This window comes from Zeugodacus cucurbitae, chromosome 2 (assembly GCF_028554725.1).
Source record: "Zeugodacus cucurbitae isolate PBARC_wt_2022May chromosome 2, idZeuCucr1.2, whole genome shotgun sequence".
In the NCBI taxonomy this organism is placed as follows: domain Eukaryota; kingdom Metazoa; phylum Arthropoda; class Insecta; order Diptera; family Tephritidae; genus Zeugodacus; species Zeugodacus cucurbitae.
Genome location: NC_071667.1, coordinates 50408373 through 50429694, shown reverse-complemented (window position 1 = coordinate 50429694; position 21322 = coordinate 50408373). Strand labels below are relative to the sequence as shown.

Sequence of the window (21322 nt, the reverse complement as noted above, 5' to 3'; positions counted from 1 at the left end):
CACTGTAACAACGCGTCCAACAGTCAAACTGATGCGCGTAGCTGTCAGCTCACATACACACCAACGCACTACCATATATGCATATGCGTATATATGTATGTCTATCAATACACGTATAGGAGCATACGTCATTTTATTGCCAAATTTTGGCAAAGTCCCCAACAACGTACGCGCACGCTGCCGCAGATGGGCCCACAGCAACGACTCTGCCTACCTACTATGTACCTAAAACCGCTGTGAGAGCTTAGCTGCCCGCTTGGTCGCGTCTAAGCATAACGACTGCGTCAATGTCGTCGGCGTCATCATCGGCATTGTCAACGCCTTCCGAGGCGCTGACGTCGCCGTACTTTGTCGCACCGCGCCGCGCCCTACTGCCGCTCGCTGTTTGCAGAATTTCGTTTTCGCATGTGGCCCACACATTGTTAGCCGTCAGACGCGCTGCTCGCTGCTTGCGAGCGTAAGCTTCAAATGTGCTTTAGGTGCGCGCGCTGGTAGGTAGGTCGGCAGCATACCTACGCTGCTCCTCCACAGCGCCCACTGCGTCGATCGCAATTTTTTATGTCTTTCTTATTACTATACATTTGCTGCTGCTGTTGTTGTTGCTGTTTATTTTGCTACATGTTTTTCGGTATTTTAGGTTTTGGATTTGGCGAGCGCGCGCGCTCGTGTATGTGTGTGCGCGCGTGTGTGTTCGTTTTCTGCGATCGGTATCAAGGTTTTTGGCAATTCAGTTCGCGGTTGCGACTTTAGTCGGTTGGTCGGTTGTGTTGTGTTGTCATCGTCGTAATCGTTAAACGTCTTTGCGCTTTCGTACGCAAACTAATGATAATAGTGCAGCGCGGATTTTAATGTGCGCTTGTAAATAAAGAATTAGTTTTTGATAATATTGGAAACAATTTCTTTTTAAAGAAATTTTTTCCGAAAAAAAGGTGTGTAATAAAAAAAATCTGTTTTGTAGTGCACAAGTAACTGAAATAACAACAAAACAACGCGCGGAAGTGAAGCGCTTGGTGAATACAAGTGTGACAAGATCACTGCAAGGCGCTGATGGGGAGCGCTCGTATGTTGGTATGTGTGCGCTGGGATAAAAGTGTCTGTGTAAGCTCACGCGCTGCTCCAAAAACAAAAAAATACATACAGACGCGTTGCAGCGCGCTCATCAATTTGAATTTGAATTTGTTTAAAATTCTGTTTTGCGCTGGTGTGTGTGCGCCTTTGGCTACTTTTTGCGTTGTTTTTTTTTGCGCTGCTCAAAATATATGTAAGGGTGCCAAATACTTGTTCTTGCGCGCGTGTGTATGAATATACGTCTGCGATTTTTATTGCTCCGCTCTAATGGTGTGTGCGCGTGTTATTTGCTGCTGTTGTTGTATTACGTTGGCATTACTATTCGCCATTTTTTTATGTGCGCGCCTGCAGTAGTGTTAGTAGTTCGTTGTAGCACCCTAGCTGGCGAATAAGCCAGACAAGTATGTAGTTGGTATGCATGCATGTGTGTATGTATGTGTGAAGTAGTAGTGGTAGTCGTGGTCTCTTAACCCACAAACCGAAATCGAGACATTGAGATTGAGCCATTCGCAAACGTTAGTTACATTTATGTGTTGTAGCGCGCGCGGTAGATACGACGGCAACGGCAAAGGCAACGAACGCAATAGCTATAGAACGGATACGGATACGGATGCGGATGCGCATTGCTAGTTCTCGGTGCAACAAATATACATTACATGTACTCATAGAAAAAGGCTTGTGAAATCACTTCCGCAAAGTGACGAAGAAAATGTATGTAATGAAGACATGAGAAAAGGGGATCGTTATTAAGCGGAAAAGTGCAAAAGTGATCGTGTAAAAAATGGATAAACATAAATTCAGTGTTACAAACGTATATTTTTCAGAACAAAATGAGATCCCTTTTTTTTTTGAAATAATAAAAAAAAATATATGCAGAAAATAATTGAGGCGTGAAAAAAACTCAAATTCAATAAAAAAGTTAGCAATAATGAAACAATTTTGCATTATTTTATTTAAAGCGATATCGTACAATCGAACATTTGGAGTTTGATTGATAAAAAAAAATTGTTAATAAAAAAAAATTAACGAATTATAAATAAGTGAAAATGGAAAATAATATTTAATAATAACAAATAAAATAATAAAAAAATATAATTTATAAAGACAGTTAAATTAAAAAAATAAAATTATTTAATAAACTATAACAAAGTGAATGTGGAAATTAAACATACTTTTAGACAATTTTAAAAGATAAGGTGGAAGTAATAAGCAAAATAGAAATAAATAATAAAATTAATGGAGTAGAACCAAAATGCACCAATAATTAAGAAATCGAATTAAATAAAAAAAAAGTCAAAAATAAAAATAAAATAAATTATTAATAAATAAATTACAAATATATTTTTAAAATTTACTTAATGAAATAAATAAAAAAAATTGAAATATTTTAATTGAAGTATACTAAAATAAATAATATAATAAATAAAACTAAAAAAAGTGAAATAATATAAATATATACAAAAATATAAATAAATAAAGTATAGTATAATATATCAAAAACAATAATAGTTCAAAAACTAATTAATACAAATAAAAAATGAAAATAACGAATGCAACAAATAAAAAAAATATTAAATTTCACTTCAATAATATAAATTATATAAATATGAATAATATAAAAATATAATGCACTATTAATCTATTAATATTAATAAAGTGAGTAACGGGGTAAAATAAATTTTATTCAAACCATTAAAGCACAAAATATAAAATAAAGATTTATTGAAAAAAAATAAATATTAAATATTAAAAATATAAATATTAAATATTGAAAAAAAAAAATTAATTAATTAAACAATTATTTTAATAACAAAATATATTAAAATTAAATTTATCAATAAAAATAAATAACATCAATAAAAATAAATAACATAAAAAAAAATATTTTTACTAAAAATTCATGCTAATAAGAAAAAAATATTAAATCGAAAAAAATCCATTAAAAATTAAAACAATTACAATTACATATTAATTAAATAAATACATAGCTTAATTAAAAATAAATAGCTTAGTGAAAAAAAATAACACAATCAATAGTTTTACTTAAAATAATATTAAAAGCTGTGACATTTATTTTAAAGACTTCAAAATTTGTGTTATTTAATTCCAAACTTTAAAAATATAACCTACAAATAAATAAAAAAATAATTAAAAGTATATTCTTGTTTTTTTATATTATATACTACTCTAACGACAAATTAAAAAAATATGTATACATCTCAAAACCGCAGCACTAAATGTTAATTAAAGCGGCTACATGCCAAAAATCACTGTAAATGCAAGCAAATTTTTGCGCTGTTTGTCGAGTTTTTCCGCAAACGTGCAAAACACTCAAAATTGTCTTCTTTACTTCCAGCAAACAATAGTGCCTTAAATTTTACTTATAATTAGTAATAAAATAAAATTCACAACCAAAAAACCAATTAACCTGAACTAGCTGAATACGGAAAATCAACCAAAAATGCGTTACAAATGATAAACAACAACAACAAAGAACAAAACCACAATAACCTATGTACATATTATATAATATACAATAAAAATGTATTGGCCCGAGCATAATAGTAAATTTGCTGTGAAGTTGCAGTAGAAGTGTTCTTCAAGATTGCTCGTGTAATATAAGAAAATAAGAAACAAACACACTCAAACACACATACACAAACAAAACAAAGAAACAAAATTTCCCAATTATTATTTTGCAAATAAAATTTGAAATCGTAAAATCAGAAAACATAACACAAATCTGAGCATAAAAGTAACCAAGAATTCCACAAAATATTTCAATTGGCTCACCAACACACCCACACATTGGATTACTTTTAATTGGATTACATTGGATTTGTATATAAATAAATTTATTAAAAACAAGTTGAAAGAGAAAACCTACACGCTGGCTTACAATAACGACGAGTGTGCAGTGCAAGAAACCCTCTCACAACTGGATTACTACGCCTATTGGTTGACACACTGTTTGGGAAGGTTAGTACAAATGCCAGAAAAATTAAGAAACCATTTGAATTTTACATGCTGACTACATTTTATTTTATTTGTTGTTTTTGTTTTTGTTTTGTTTTTGTCTTCTGCACTCGTTGGTGCGAAGTGCGCTTAGAAAATTCGTTAGCAAAAATAGCAAACACGAGCACAACCAAACCGCCATGAACTCGTTCGCTGCGGCCACACTTAAGTTTGCATTTTTTACTTAATTTTTTTCATTTTTATTTTTTTGTTTTTGTTTGCCAGTATTTGTTTATTTTTGTTGCTGTTGTTTTGCTATGCTGCTCAACTAACGCTCTCTTCAATTGATTTAACTGTGTGCAAATATTCGAGTATTTCGAAAATAAAGTTTGTGCTGACCTTCCTTAGGCCATGAAGGTTGTTTGCTTTGCCTTTTGCATGGTTTGTTGTTGTAGCATAGCATACTTGCACACATATTTATGCAAAGCATTTGACAGAAGGATAAAACTGCAAGAAATATATAAATTTTATTCAATTCTAGCAGCGCAAATTTGCGACACTTAACTTTTATGAGACTTTTATAGTTAATAAACATTACTTGAGGATTTTTGTAATTTTTCCAGAAATAAAAGCTCTAAAATAATTGGAAACTTGATTTGTAATATTATACATTCTGAGTATGTATTTCTGTCTTCTAAGTGAGTTTCCATTCCATTAATGATCACTGAGTGCAGGTCACCGAAACAACATTAATTTTCATACTTTATTTAATCTTCATACTTTGGTTACGTTAAAGCTTTGCGAGGAAAACAAACCACCCCCTTTTATACTGGAGTGAGAAAAAAATAAATAAAATTCTTCTATCTATTCTTAGATCTGCCAAAATTATGTACGAAAAATTTATAAACAACTGCTCAATTACAATTTTTTGACAGGTGACAGCTCCATAAGTTAAAAAAATAAACATTTCTAAAACACTTTCCGGAAAGTTTCTAAGTAGTTTTCTATGCTTTTCCACATTCTTAGATTTATTTTTCGAAATGTGGCAACTCTTTATCCAATTATCTCTAAATTAAATACCTTCATAATACTTTCTATTTGGTAGCTGTTCAAGAACATATCTAAATTACAAATTTTCCCTAATACTTTCGGGAAAGTTTTTTTTTAGTGTTTAATATTCCAAATTCTGAGTTTAATTTTTCGAGATTTGGCAACTCTATTCCAAATTTCTAAATTTATCTTTGATCAACATTAGCTATTTAGATACATATGTATGCCGTAATCGCCAGTGATCACAGTATATAGTTTAAACATGCTTAACGGCATCTATTGTGTACAAAATTACCTTCAAAAAGGCCATCAAGTATCCTATCACAATTTTAGAAACCAAACATTCGGTGCATCCACTCTGTTTTCAAATTATATACATATAATATATGTATGTAAATAGTTCAATTTAGTGAACTTTGTATTTTCTAATGTTTATTATTATCGTCACTAAACATAATGTCACTAGCTCTTACCAAAGATTGTCGAAAGAACAAAGTTCGAAAAGCTTTATAATATTTTTATGGCTTTAATGATTGAGAGCATTTTTTTTTCGATTATATTGGATGCAATTATATTATCCATAGATTATAGACAATTTTTTTATTCTAGGTGAGGTTTTATTACATTAAACTTCTTAAATAAGTTGAGGTTATTTTCTGTAAAATAAAGATGTATTCCACATCCTAATTCCGGTTAGGTGAGGTAATGTAACTCAACGTTTCCTTTCTTCGATTTTGACCCGACTACAACCTCATGAAATCAATCGAAGAACTTCTGAGGAAGAATGCTAATGCGATCAATTTTGTTTTTCAAAATTAATAAGTATGAAGCAAAAGCATATAATATTTGGTATGCTTGTATTGCTTAAGAACTGTGCTTGATTTAAGGTCTTACATAGAAAATAATAAATATATAATCGACTTAAAATATTAAACAGTAGAGGATTTATGTAAATTGAATCTATAATTTATGGAGAAAGCATCAAGTCATTTCCTCCTTTACTGTCAAGCGTTCGCAAGAATGAGATTGAAACATCTGGGTAGCTATACCTTTAGCGAATCAATCGAACTGACTGTAATGAACCTTAGACGCCTCATAAAATTTGTGATAGGCTCGCCCTAGCTTCTGTGATATACATATAACGGATATCTTTGCGACTCATACTTAGGAGTCTTGTTGGTGTCACCTTTAGCTGTCCAGCATCTGAACCTATTCCAACATAACGTAAAATACAATTTTATTAAAATACAAAGCGCACGAACGAAGAACTGTTTATGGAATTCCAATAAATACGCCGCAAATTCGTTGACAGCACTCAATTCAAGTAGCAATTTCCCCTCAAAATTTGATTAAAAAAATGTAATTCATTGCACCCAAATACCGAAATGAAGGCACGTAAATTTCAAAATTTAAAGTCCAAGCGATACTACACTACGACAACTACAACAAACTGATAAGCAACTAAAACAATGGAACGCTGATAACATTTCTTCAAGAAAGTTACAAAGTAGCTAATTCATTTCGTTTTCTAACACATATGTACTACTACTTATTTCGCCTATTATCGCTCTTACATTTTTGCCATTTGTCGTAAATAAGAATCCACTTCGCACACAAGTGCTTGCGTCATGATGAGTTGCTGCTCAATTAGCGATATCTCGAAAGCATAAATGTGTACTTAGTATGTAGATATTTGACTAAGTTAATGCACGTGTAATCACGAGATACCATCAGATACATACACTCGCACACACAAGCACACTCACAACAACAATAACAACAACGTAAATAATGTAACTTCATCGCGAGCGTGTTAGTTTTGTTGTTGCGCTTATTTCTCAGCGAAATTAATTCGAATGCGCTTGAAGTGGCGCTGCTGATTTTGTGAAATTAATTTATTTTCGTATTCTTGTTAAATTACACACTCGTAAAGTGCCATTTCGAATTCGGAATTTTTACCGAAAGTATTTATCTAGCACATTTCATATTTTTTACTTGCCTACTTATGTAGGTGTACTAGGGGTGCTAACCAGGTTATAGATAAACAAACCATACATTTTGATAATGAATCAGTAAACACTTGAGGCATACTAGCTAATCTAGTATTATTTTGTTGTTCAAATGAATGACTTGTAAAATATCTGGGGATTTGAGAGGTAGTCTAAAAGTTCGTATCGTTTTGAAGAAGGCCCCAAATTACTTTAACAAAATTCGATTTTCTTATATGGAATAAAAATAGATCTCAGTCTCGACTATTTCTTTCCTTTGAAACCCGATTCTTTACAGAGACACCTATTTGCATCAATTTTAATTTAGGATAATTAATTTTTTTTTTTTAATTATTTATTTTTCTTGACTCAGTGCCAACCTTATTGTCCTAAAGGTGTAATATCTGTATGCCGACAATTCTAGTGGTTCCCTTTCATAGAAACAATATGAAGTTCTCAGCCCTGCCTGTAATATACTGCATCAATTTTCTAATTAAACTCTTTGGTGCAACATGTGACTTAGATGTAAACGTCAATAACAAATATGTATGTACTGAACATAGGTCGTCTTAGAAATTACTTGAATTTGTGAAATAACTTAAGGTGCCTGCACCAATTAAAATTTTGTAGAAAAATTGTCGAAATTTCGATGTTATGTACTGTCAACGTAAGTATTTACGTACGTGACAACAATTTTTGTATGTGTACTTGCAATGAAATGAATATTTGTACTTAGTATTACGACTGTTAACGTCACACGACATTAGAATATTATTACTTGCGCAAATGAAAACGTCGACAGCGTAGCAAACAAAGTGATCAACACGATGGGCAGCATTTGGGCAAAAGTACTGAAAATAAACCACAAAAATATCTACGTACACGCAAATTATACCCTTGTAAGTACATATGTGTGGAAATGTGTGCTAGCTGCGGTACAGTTGAGTGCTTACTAATAGTACAATGTATTATTTTTTGTGGAAATTTATAGTTTGTTATTCTAAAAGAAATAATTTTGTATATTTTATGTAAAATAAATAAAACTACGTGGCAACTATGTTCATAAATTTTTTTATGGGAAATTTATAATAGAGTTAGAATATACAAAAGTTGTATATTGATATTAATGCTTTATCATACTTTTCATGCAATGTAAATAAAACTGAATGGCAACTCTATCCAAAAAATATTTAATGAAATATATAACTACCTTAGAAAGTTATTTAAAGTAGAGTAATTTTAATATAATAATTAGTTTACAATATTTTTCGTATAGAGTAAATGAAAATACATGGCAACCCTAGACAAAAATATTTTCTCAAAAAAATATATAACTACCTTATGAAGATATTTTAAAGTACAGTCTCTTTCATATATTAATTGATTAAAAAATTTCAATAATAAAATAATTAAAACTAGATGGCAACTCTATAAAAAAATATATTCATGGAAATATGTATATATGTACATAACTAGCATATAAAGATATTTTAAAATACAATTTAACTATATATATATATCTTTATAAAAATATCTTTATAAAAATAATTCAAATTAAAAATAATATATGGCAACTCTGTTTAAATATTTTTGTGAAAAAACTATTTCATTTTTGTAGTTGCTTTTTTATGATTTATTATATAATCATTTACATTTACCGCTACTATTAAACTACACGCCACTGTAGTTCTGTAATACATATGGGCATTAGACAAAACTGTACACAAAAACCTTTGAAACAACATGTGCCAAGGCAATTATTTTATTTATTTAAACATTAAAATTTTACAATTTCTCCCAAGTCATATTTTCTGATACGACAGCTGTGCTCGCCGCTGATTGTTGCTGCTTGTATGCGCGTCCTGTTGGATGCTGATCACGCTATGCGAGAGCACTAAACACTTTGTATATGTACATATGTATGTATTTATTTCAGTATGTGTGTATGGGCATGTGTTGGACCACAAAGTTAGCGCTGCTGAACTAGTAAATCAAACGTTGAAATCTGTAACACAAAGGCAGCCGAAAAACGTTTGACGTCACGCAACAAAAACCGAAAAAAAAACACACAGTGACTGGGAAAAGTTAAAAAACAAACAACTCATGCGTTGAGAAAAGTTTGTTACACAATTTGGCAAATGAAAGCCAATGACAAAATTTTTCTATATGTATGTATGTATGTACAAATGTGTGAACAAGTAAAAGCAAAAACAAATATAAATATCAATAAAAATGTTGGCGATTTTTTTTTTCAAAAATACATATTTACAGTATATATATATATGCATGTGTGTGTGTGTGCTCAAAGGCACGAGTTAGATTTAATATAATTGATATGATATTCGCATACGCGTGCACAAACACACACACACACACATGCATAAGCATTTTGCGTTAATTTAGTTTGACCATGAACGTAGCCGGCGAATGCGATTTTGTCAACACAGAGAAATGTACACACGCGCACAGTAACTGCAAAAGTTATGTATGTAGACACACACACGGTTATATGTCTGTATGTGTATTTATAAAAATTACAAAGCGTATTTGCTTTTGGAATTGTTGCTGTTTTTTTTTTTATTAGCACACATTGTGTGATGGCAATTGAAAATCAAACAACAACAACAACTATAGCAACAACACGACAAATATTATAACATCGCAAAATTTTGGGTTTTTCACCTATTAGAAGGGCGAATGTCTACAAGCAGTACACGCTAACTGTGCTAACAAACAGCGCACACCCACAGCACTCCCCCCACTCCACACTGTTATACATTATTTGGTATAAAAAATGAAAATACGTTTGTAGTTAAATAAAAATAAAAAAACATTCACCACACCACCCTTCGCTAAAGCATTGTAATAAGCCCATCAGTTCACTATTTTCGGTTGTTTTCGCCTGTATGTGCAAACTTTATCTTTACAGCGCGTAAAAAAATAATACACGAGCGTTCCCGACCCCACCAGCACGCGCTTACCCCTTCGCTAAGAGCGTGTCTACAAAAAATGATCATATATAATCATTTACTACGGCATTGTTGTGTTTTTGCGCCTTATCTTCTCTACGCCACCGCCCACCCACTCGTTCTATGTACGTAGCAGCGCCGTTGTGTGGGCTTACACATGTCGCCGCATTTTGTTTCTACTTTTGCCGGTATTTGTCTATGTGTTTCAATTTATGTACATGTAGTTAAATTTATTTTATTGTTTTTTTTTTTGTGATTTTTATTAAACGCAATTGCGTACTCTCTCTGTGCTATCTCCAAATTTCTCTCGCTCTCTCTCCAGCTTTTTTGTTCTTATCGGTGAATCTTACACGCCTCTTTTTTGCTTGATGTATACCTATATATAAATATTTCTTCTATTATTTGATTTTGTTGATAATCATAACTGTCGTATAGTCGTTAAAAGTGTGTAGAAAAAAGGGAAACCATCTAAGATTTTACAAAAAATTTAGGAACTCTAACAATCTCAATTAAGAGATAAGTTTCAAGACTTATTCTACAAATTTGTTATGAATGCGCTCTTGGAACATATTTACCCTCTAACTGTCATACAAATCAACCCTGTTCGACCTCTTCCAAAACATCCCATAACCTAAATTCTCAATTATTATTCTCAGATATCATCGAAATGAGATGAAATGAAATTCCTACATACATGAAAAAGAAAAACTCCTTAGAATATAATCTAAACTGTGACACCCACACAGTTTCTTAATTTTTCAGACAATCTAAATGTCGGATAATAACACATATATAACATATATAACATATACATATGTTTGACGATGGGAACTACTACCAAAGATTTAAGATAGTTCAAAATTTAGACAATATAAAATGTTATGATAAAAGAAAGTTAAGAGAGTAAGAAGTCGACCTCCTTCTATGTTGTGTGCCTAACGGATAAATAATACTTCTTGTTCTTCTTACTAAGAACATAATGAAGGAGAAACTATTTATTTATTCCCCTTTGTTTTTTACATTACTCTGTTAGTGTGGATCGCTCATCTAACCTCCCTAATCACTTTTGAATTCCATCTGAATCCTTCACTTTATAACATATACATTAGGAACCAATGATGATAGCGAAATAAAACTTTACACAAATACAGTATGTGATCTGTGGCATCACTTGTGAAAAAATTGTCGAAAACGGACTATAACTTTTCAAGGCCCCAGATATCGAACATGTTGAACTCAGCGCCTAAGGTTAAATTTTAAACGAAAATATGGGTAAATCTCTCAACTAATTTAATGTAATTAAAAGGAAATTGTTTTCTTCCAATAGTGTGTCTATGTTCCAAAAATTATTAAAATCGGGTCACAACATCTCTTAGCTCCCATATACATAATTAAAGGTTTTTCAAAATTTCGTTGGGCTTTATTACGCATATATGTATTGGTTAATATGTGATATATCTTAACAAAATTAAGTGAGCGTATAGTATTGGATATAGTGTACCTTGCTGGTGAAATTGAATGAAATCGGTTCGGGAATTACCTCAGCCCTCATACACTATATAGGACGATTTTCGTTATTCTATTAAACTTTTTGCCGAATTTATGGGTAAATTTGTGCGTTATCTTAATAAAATTTCTTTAATAAATTGCGAGAGTATAAAATGTTCGGTTACACCCGAACTTAGCCTTTCCTTACTTGTTGAAATTAAAATGTATTTTAATATACATACACTATATCTTAAATGATATCTCTATCTGATATATGTATGTATTAATTTATATTTCATTTTCTGTATTTTCAGGTAAGCATCTTTTAAATCACTGTATCACATATGTGCATGGTTTCGTAAGTAATATTATCTATATATACGTATGTACTTCATTTGCTATCACTACTGCTCAGCTAATCGAGACAGAAACCTAGCATTCAAAGTACTTCGGAACTACATGTATTATTTATGTTTTTATGATGAAAAATAAATTGAGAATGTTCTATTGTTCAAATTCGACACCGAAACCATAATCGTTACTTTTATCTGAATGTATGTTTCGATCATAGAACATGGTTTATTTTTACATCTGATTGTGAGAAAGTTTCTTGATACAAGATTTTTTAGATGTGATTTTGAAGAAGGAATCAAATAATTTAATGTTTAATTAAGAGATGTTTTAAAATGATTTCGAACATGTAACCCCCGCGACTGGCCCGAATTTTGTACCAAACATTTAGAAAGTAAAACTCCCTATATCATCTATACTACTATTGTAAAGAGGAAATATTTGTATATATAGCTACATTCATCCCGAGTAACATAGGCTATATTTACTGCTAGAACATCAACTTTATGGAAATAGTTCCCAGGCGAGGGTATTAAAAAGACTCCATGAAGGAGAATCTTAATCTGAAACTAAAAATCGTCTTGCAAGTCACTCTCTGCGCATCGCAATCGCTTGCCAGAGAGTCGAGTAACAAGCGCTCGCAGCTGCTTGCTGAACAAAATTTCAAAACCTTCCAAGTACGCGCTTGAGGTTCGAGTATGGAGCGTGTGCAGATTCTTGAAGAAAAAAATATCGCACTAGGGAGTCGAACTCTGAGCGTTCCCAACGGTTTCATAATCAGAGAGAAAGACAACGAACATCAAAGAGTAGAGGTCGTAATAAGTTTTAGCTCATTACAAATAAAATATAATTTCATGTATATGGGAGGGTATGTATAAGTGCGTAAAATCTTATAACTTTTGAAATGTTTGTTTAACCTGTGCGAAGCCGGAGCGGACTGCTAGTAAAATATAATTTAGAACATGGAAATGACCCCCTACTTTTTCAAAAGTCAAAAATACGAATTGTGTATCAAAAAAAATAGCACCTTACCACCTTGGTACAAATATATTTGCCATTGTAGACACCATACACCTGCTGAAACTGCCCCCAAAAACAAGAAAATGGGAAAGTCGAAAATTACACACACACAAAAGCACATACATATAAGCAACTGAATCGCTTGAAAATCGCCCACGCTAAATTTTCCTTGAATTCACAGCAATTTCGTATAGAAAGCAATAATTTAAATTAACAGTTGTGTTCCTTCCATTTCATTTCATTTAATTTCCAACGCGATTCAGCAGCTATTTTACCGGCTGAGTAAAACTTTAATGGGCGCGTTCACTCAAGAAATTCGCATTTCATTATATGTATGTATGTATGCATGAGCATAGGTATCGGAACACATATGTATATATGTATGTATGTCTTGAGTAAGTCAATCATTGTTCTTGTTGCTATTGCCGTGGCTGCTGCTGCTGTTAAGTTGCTCACTTGTTTGTCTATTCTAAATTTAGGTCATGCTAAACACGCTGACAAATACGAAATGTCATTGTAATTGCAAATAATATTTTGTTTTTGTATTTTGTTTAATTTTCTCCTTGTTTTCACCTTATTTTTACCTAAAATTTTTTGTTGTTATTTGTTCTATTATTGTGTGTATATTTTTGAAATTTCACTTGCTCTCATTTCCAAGTTCTGAGTAATTTTTCAAATATTGAAAATTATTTTTAACTGGCGCACATATGTTCTAATGTACTATCTACAAGGTTTAACTTTTGTTTTATGGTAATTCTTCTAAAGGCCTTTACTAATGCATTCATTTTACATTACCAAAATATATTATTATATTACAATTGAACTCCCTTTTCAAATCACCTTTGAGCTATTGAGGAATTTCAACATTCAAGTTGCACTTTTTCCAGGTACTTTCTATTACTATAATTACTTCGAACTACCGTCCTAATTTTAACTTTCTCCTCCAATGCCCAGCATTTGCCAGACTGAGGTTATAACAACTTGGTAAGAACACCTTCGGCGAACCTAGCGAATCGGTTATAATTGGCATTAGCCGACTCAAGACTTTTGTAATAGATTCCAAGCGAATCACGAGGGGTTACACAAAAGACAGCACTCATAACTGTTCCAGTTCGATCTTTCTATATAAGCAGAGATCTGCCTATTAATATAACTTAAACGTCGACGTCGCTAGCTCTTCACTTAACTTTAATTATGATTTTATGATATGGATACCCAAATATTATCGAAAAGTTTCAAATTATCATTTAATATGCCTCATAGTTTCTGTAGGCAAGCCAAGACAGCAAGTCGCTCTGTATAATACAAAGTTTACTACCATTGGGGTCGTACAAACCTTTACTAACATTGACGAAAATATTTGTTATTATTAGTAGGTTGAAGTATGGAAGTTGATAAGGTTGAATATAATTCATCTCAGTCGAACAGAGACAGAGTTGAGATCATTCACGATCACGATGCGGATATCATATTAAAGTAGTATCAAATTACTGTCAGAACTAAGACAGAAAAGCCTTTTATTGATCTTAAAACCTTAAGACATGATATACCATAGAACACGTAAAGCATAGACACTGTTCGAACCAATGAACAGTATAATTATTATAAAATATTATACATTATTTAATCGAATAAATAGGCAAAATGAAATTACAAATGCATTAAAGATAATATTTATGCAAGGTTGCACCACAAATATCTCTTTAGATAGTTAGTTTGTTTGATTCGCTACTCTCTAACGATTGGCAAATAAAAAGAGCGTATGTGTACCTCTTCAAATGTAAATATTAAAGGGAAAGGAGCACAATAACGGCTAATACCAAATAGCTCAAACTGTTATACGAGTACCTAAGCATTGGAATTTCATAATTTGAGACTTCAAATATTTTATGAATTACACAACTGACTCTTAGCTATATAAAAATATATATGGCAGATATATGTTTATTAAAATAAAAGTATTAAAATTTAATTTTTATTAAATTATTTTTGCAACAAATGTGCACTGCTGCAATTAACGGAATAATGCATATTTTATGGACTCCTCTCGACCAAATTGCACTTTCATAAGCCACACAAACGCAAGAATGCAACAACATTTTAAACCAATTTCCGCAACAAATAACCTTTAAGTTGCTTCAAACAAACGCACACAAATGCTGAAATTAACAAATTTAATCGCCACAAGTGACGTCTTTAAGCAACGGCGAAAATTAGCACGTTTAATTGCCACAAAAGCAACAACAAATACGCAGTTGACAAACACAGCTGCATAATTTACATAAATACAGCAAGCCAGAAAGCAAGCAAGCAGGCATACAAACACACACCCACACACACACGTGTGCAAATGAAATCACTTGCCGCCACTGAGCAAAGCGGCAATTAGCCGCATCACACTGCACTTTTGCCACGCACATCGTGCACTGCGCACCGCCGGCGCGCCACCAACAGCAGCGCTTGCCGCTCAATCAGCCGCTGTTTGGCATTGTGCGCCGCCTGCGTCGCCCCTAAATGACAACTAACGGCCGCCAGCGAGTGTTGCACATTTATTACTCATAATTCCAATATTTGCACAGCGCGTGTGTACACAAATTGCAAACACTCTGGTTGTTGTTGTTGTTGTTGTTTTAGTTGTTATGATAGTTTGAAATTTGCGTACGCGTAGGCGTTGCACAAGCCTGTTGCAGCAACATGCTGGCTGTTGCATGCCTCACACACACACACGCGCCTCGCCGACGCAAAGCGCGCTGGTGCACCCCCGCGCCTTTGGGCACGCACTCAGCGCGCGCAACATGCCGCATTTGGCAGAGTGGGTCAACGCAACGAAATGCCAGCCGTCAGCTATTCATTACAAATGATTCCAATTCACTTTTTGGGCGAGTTTGCAAGTGTGGGTGTTGCTCTACAACAACAACAGTTGCACACATTTTTTGTTGTTTTCTTTTAAAGAAATGTTTTTGTTATTGTTGTTTTTGCTGCACATTCATCAACTGTTGCTAACTAATGCAATTTGTTTTAATTCACTACTCATTTGCTGGCTGGTGTATGTGGTGTGTTTATGTGTAGGAGAAGTGACTACGTGACGTATGAGTAATATTCGCACTAACTCTCTTAGCTAAGCACTTGTAATTATATTGAATTTATAGTGAAAATTCATATTTATCTTATCAAAATAGGTGATTATTGCGTATTATGTGCTTCAATCACAACAACAATAATTGCGTTTAAAGAATGCAATACCTGGAATTATAAATTGTTAGTTAGTAGAGTGCAAAATGGTGGATTAAGTAGACATTGTAAAGGTATTTACTTCATAACACTATGTAGCAAATATTTTCGGAAGAGAAAATAAATTGAATGAAATCACTTTATGTGAAATGATTCAATATTCAAAATAAAGCATATATACATAGGCCGGCCGACCCTCAGGCTTTCTATTCTCATAAAGATAATTTGTACACTCAATTTTGCTAATTTAGTAGTATTTGAGTGCTGACAAGTGGTTTCTTGTGTTACAAAAGGAAGGCAATTTATATTCAAGGACATATTTTATCTTTGAACACATCCTTCACACGGTTAAACATGGTATTTAGACCTAATTTAGTAGTTTAGTATTTCCTTCTAACTGTTGATTAAACATTTTAAAGTGAGATCTTGCACTAATTGACTCATTATTTAAGAGCTTTAGCAGTTTTACAGTAAATTCTGACCTAATTTCATAGTCATTTAGTACTAATATTCAATTGAACTTTTTAACAGGAGATTTAGCATTAATTGACTGGCAATTAAGTACTAATTGACAATTAAGTGGATAAACTAGTCATTTAGTCGTAATTTTGCATTAATTTACAGGCTATTAATAATTAGTTGGCAATTATGCAGATAGAAAACAAATGCTGCCCTGATTGAATAGTATTTAAATCATAATTATCAATTAAACATTTAAATAGGAACTTGAACCCTAATTTACTATCATTTTAGTACTAATTGTCTATTATGTTTTTGAACGGGAAATTTTACATTAATTAACTGACAATTAAACTGATGCACAGAGAATTCGGTCCTAATTGAATAGCAATTCAATCCTAATTAAAAAGGAAATTTAGCACTAATTGACTGGCAATTAAGTATGTATGTATGTATGTGATTGGCGTTGCAACCGTTTAGCCGACGATAGTGCGCCACCTCTCTCTCTCCTTCGCAGTTCGGCGCCAGTTGGAGATCCCAAGTGTAACCAGGTCGCTCTCCACCTGGTTCCTCCAACGGAGTGGAGGCCTTCCCCTTCCTCGGCTTCCTCCGGCGGGTACTGCATCGAACACTTTCAGGGCTGGAGCGTTTTCATCCATTCGGACAACATGACCCAGCCAGCGTAGCCGCTGCCTTTTTATTCGCTGAACTATGTCAATGTCGTCGCTCCATCGTCTGCGGTATTCGCCCTTGCCAATGTTCTAAGGACCATAAATCTTGCGCAAAATTTTCCTCTCGAAAACTTCTAGTGTCGTCTCATCGGATGTTGACATCGTCCAAGCTTCTGCACCGTAAAGCAGGACGGGAATGATAAGCGACTTGTAGAGCTTGATTTTGGTTCGTCGAGAGAGGACTTTACTGTTCAATTGCTTACTCAGTTCAAAGTAGCACCTGTTGGCAAGAGTTATTCTGCGCTGGATTTCGAGGCTGACATTGTTCGTGTTGTTGATGCTGGTTCCCAGGTATACGAAATTATCTACGACCTCGAAGTTATGTCTGTCAACAGTGACGTGGGAGCCAAGACGCGAATGCGCCGACTGTTTGCTTGATGACAGGAGATATTTCGTCTTGTCCTCATTCACCTCCAGACCCATTCGCTTCGCCTCCTTATCCATGCGGGAAAAAGCAGAACAAACGGCGCGGTTGTTGCTTCCGATGATATCAATATCATCGGCGTACGCCAGGAGCTGTACACTCTGGCAATTAAGTACTAATTTTCAATTAAGCAATTACTTCGCTTTCTGCGAAATTTTTTTTTTAAATTTTGGCCAAGTTGCTGAGGTTTTAATAATTCCCAAAAAAGGTTTGTATTTCATTGGCGAAATTCCGTTAATAGACTGAGATATATTTTTAAAATTGTTTATCAACCTTTATATATATATATATTTGGCGTAGGAACCGCTTTAAGCGATTATACTGTAGTATTTAATAAAATACATTGTAAGAATCAGTTTTCGAATTCTCTGTCAATCTGAGATACGCAACAACTAACGTCCATTCAAATGAAAACCCCAAGGGAGATTGCTGGAAAATATATTACATAAGAGTGCAAACTCCTTAAGCATTTATTTATGGTCAATAGATCCAATTCAAAGCATATATCCCCAAAAAGGTGATCTTGAAAATATCAATATGAGTTAATTTCCGGAATTTTGTAATTAACAAACAAAATTCTTCGAAATTTGTGTTAATACATTGCATTAACGAAATATCATTGCAGCGGGAGTTATTCAAGTTTCAATACCATATAATCCCATGAGTTCATAGACCGACTGAATCGATTTTAAATTGTAGAAAAAGAGTAAGACAAAAACACAAAATTACCCATAATTGCCGAGCAACAAGTGTTAATCTTAGTAATGCTTGGAATTTCAACCTTCATATTTCCATGGAAAATATGAATGTAAAAGGCAAACAAACACACACGCACGCAGCCATACAGGTATGACAGTTTCAAAGTTTAAAAGAGTCAACAATAGACAATGTAATAAATCCCAAGTAATTTACACATTTCTAAGCAATGCGCACAGTAAAACACGCATAAAGCAATAAAAAGGTACTAATAGGTGAAATGTGCCTCCAAGCGGAATTTCTGAAATTTATATACACACACACACACACACAGCAGCAAATATGGAGTTAAGTGACCGATATTACAAGCTTGAATGTGTGTGCATAAATTTTTACTGCTAATAAGGTACTTCGGCAAATACATACATATGTACAACCAAGTACATAACCACGATTAGAATCCGACCAAAGTACTTTACTCTGTACGCATGTACCTTACAATAGTGTTGCTGTTGTTGTTGTAACAATGAGTACCACTCACTGTAGAATAAGTAATTTAAACAACTTCAGTCGAGCAAGTTTACTATTCTAAGCCTAACTGTTATTGTGTAGGGCAAAATACAAAACGAAAATCGGTAGATATGTAAGTTCAAAAGGAAATGCGCATGGTAATAACAAAAATAAGCAACAACGAAAAATGGTAATAAGACAAGCAAAGTGCAAAAAAACACAAAAAAACACAATTCATACTTACAGCGCACATTTCAAGTACCCGTTGTACACACTCCCACAGCTTACAAGCAAGCGCGGCGAATATGAGGAACTAATAGAACGAGCGTTGAAGATAGAAGAGGTGAAGACATACATAAATACATATCTACATACATATCTACATAAATATATACATATTAATGTATGTACATATACGTGTAGGTGGCATTTATGTTTTTACACGCATCCGTGTGTGTGTGTTTGTTTGTGTAGTCATATGCCAGTCAGCACCTAAAGCTAAATCAATATAACTGTAAATTTTACATTAAGTGCCGCAGTAAAAGCGGCAGTGTTGATGTACACATATGGTGTGTTTTGTTTTTTTTTTTTTTGTTTTTCCAGGGGTGCTCTAAAACATAAAAGATTGGTATTGGAAAAAATTTAATTGTATTATTAGGAAAAATATTTAAATTTTTTTAAAAATAATACTTAATTTAAAAAATATTTTTAATTTTTTGAAGATTTTAAATCAATTTTTTGTCATTGTTTATATTTTTTAATAGTTTATCAACAGATTTTAACTAATTCAATTTAATTTTATTTTAAGTTAATACATTTTTGGCATATTTCACATACAAAAAAATCATAACAAAAATGATTTAAAAATGTACAAATTTTTTATATTTTTTGTATTATTTTCATAGTTGTATATATCAATCTATTAAATTTTATAGCGCAGAATAACGGATTTCTGGAATCGGATTTTATATTATAATATTTTCATATTTTGTATAATATTTTTGACATTTTGATACATTTATTGAAAGCAACAACAACCAAAAAAAAATAATTAGACAGACTATCTCTCTCTCTTATTTTAAATTCATAAACATTTTGCAAAGAAAATAAAATAATAAATATAAGAATAGCCCTAACATTCATACATTTTTTATGGTCGTTTTTTTCTTAAAATAAAAAAAAACATTTTTTTATAATTTCTTGCATGCGTGGTTTTAAAAAAGATAAAAAATGTTTGCAAGTAAAAATTAAGACATCCCTAATGTTCAAACATAAAAATTTTATATGATTGACTGTTAGAGCTTGAGATAGTAGGTGTTACAAGTGTGACGTGCCGTAGAGGGAAGGTACACATGCGTGCAAATATATTACATACATATATTTTATATATATGTATTTTTGTATGTATACAAACATGGATCCGTTGATGTACTACGCACATACATGTACACATTACACATTAGCGCCTACGCAAAAGGGCGCAAACGTACACACATATGGCTCATTTCATATTAAAAGTACCGCACGACCCACCCATAAGGCAAGCAACATGTTTAGAAGCCGGGAACACGAGAGGGGAATATGTGTACTATATAGTTACATGTCAAATTGTTTTTATAAAGTAATTGAGCATACATACGTACATATATACATATTTATATTGTTACATACATATATAAATAAAATAAAGCTCACTAGCTGACTTTCAATATTGAAAAAATATCTAAATTTTGCTGAATTATCAATTTTTACAACGGACCAATATTAATACATACATATTTATGTATATGTAGAGTTATCTAAGCAAATGACATCACTGTCTACATATGTATCTATGTACTTACATAATTTCATTTACGTTTATACAATTTTGACGACAGAATTCAATTTGAATCTCTTTTTTACTGCACACAAACAAGTACATCAGAGATTACATACAATTATATGTACATATGTACTGTATGTATGTATATATGAATTCTGATAATATTAAGATTGGTGTTAAATTGTCAAAAACGACAACCAAAGCATATTTCAGGCAGTCATCCAAACTAATAACACAGACGTACACACATACATTTACATGCACATCTGAACAATCCATCAGTGGGACATTCGTAAGCATTCGCGAACAAATTGAACTTTACGACCCTTCTAATATACATCTAGTCAAGCACATAGAAACACACTTATACGAGCGCTGACATGTATGTATATATTATATATTTTACACACTTAAATGTAAATATATATATGTACATATGTGAGTTCTCTTTCCTTCTTGTTTGCAAATTTTTTATAGCTCGTCAGCATTCGCAAAACGCTTGAGATTTTTGAGCAAATTAACAGCAATTCTATATATGCATGTAATATTCGTACTAC

General features: G+C 32.7%; 1 protein-coding gene across 10 annotated transcripts in view; it reads left to right on the top strand.

Annotated features, from left to right (window-relative positions):
* Window positions 1-21322, top strand: part of LOC105216802 (sex determination protein fruitless) — a 185995-nt gene that overhangs the window by 118103 nt on the left and 46570 nt on the right. For 2 of the 10 annotated variants that reach the window (XM_011191468.3, XM_054236146.1), the window contains exon 2: window positions 3425-4047. The exons of 2 other annotated variants lie outside the window; for them this stretch is intronic. The gene's annotated coding sequence lies outside the window, so the exon portion shown is untranslated. Of the gene's footprint in view, window positions 1-513; window positions 1069-1088; window positions 1780-3424; window positions 4048-21322 lie in introns of those variants that run through there. 6 more of the 10 variants (XM_011191467.3, XM_029043189.2, XM_011191470.3 and 3 more) reach the window with 6 other exon arrangements.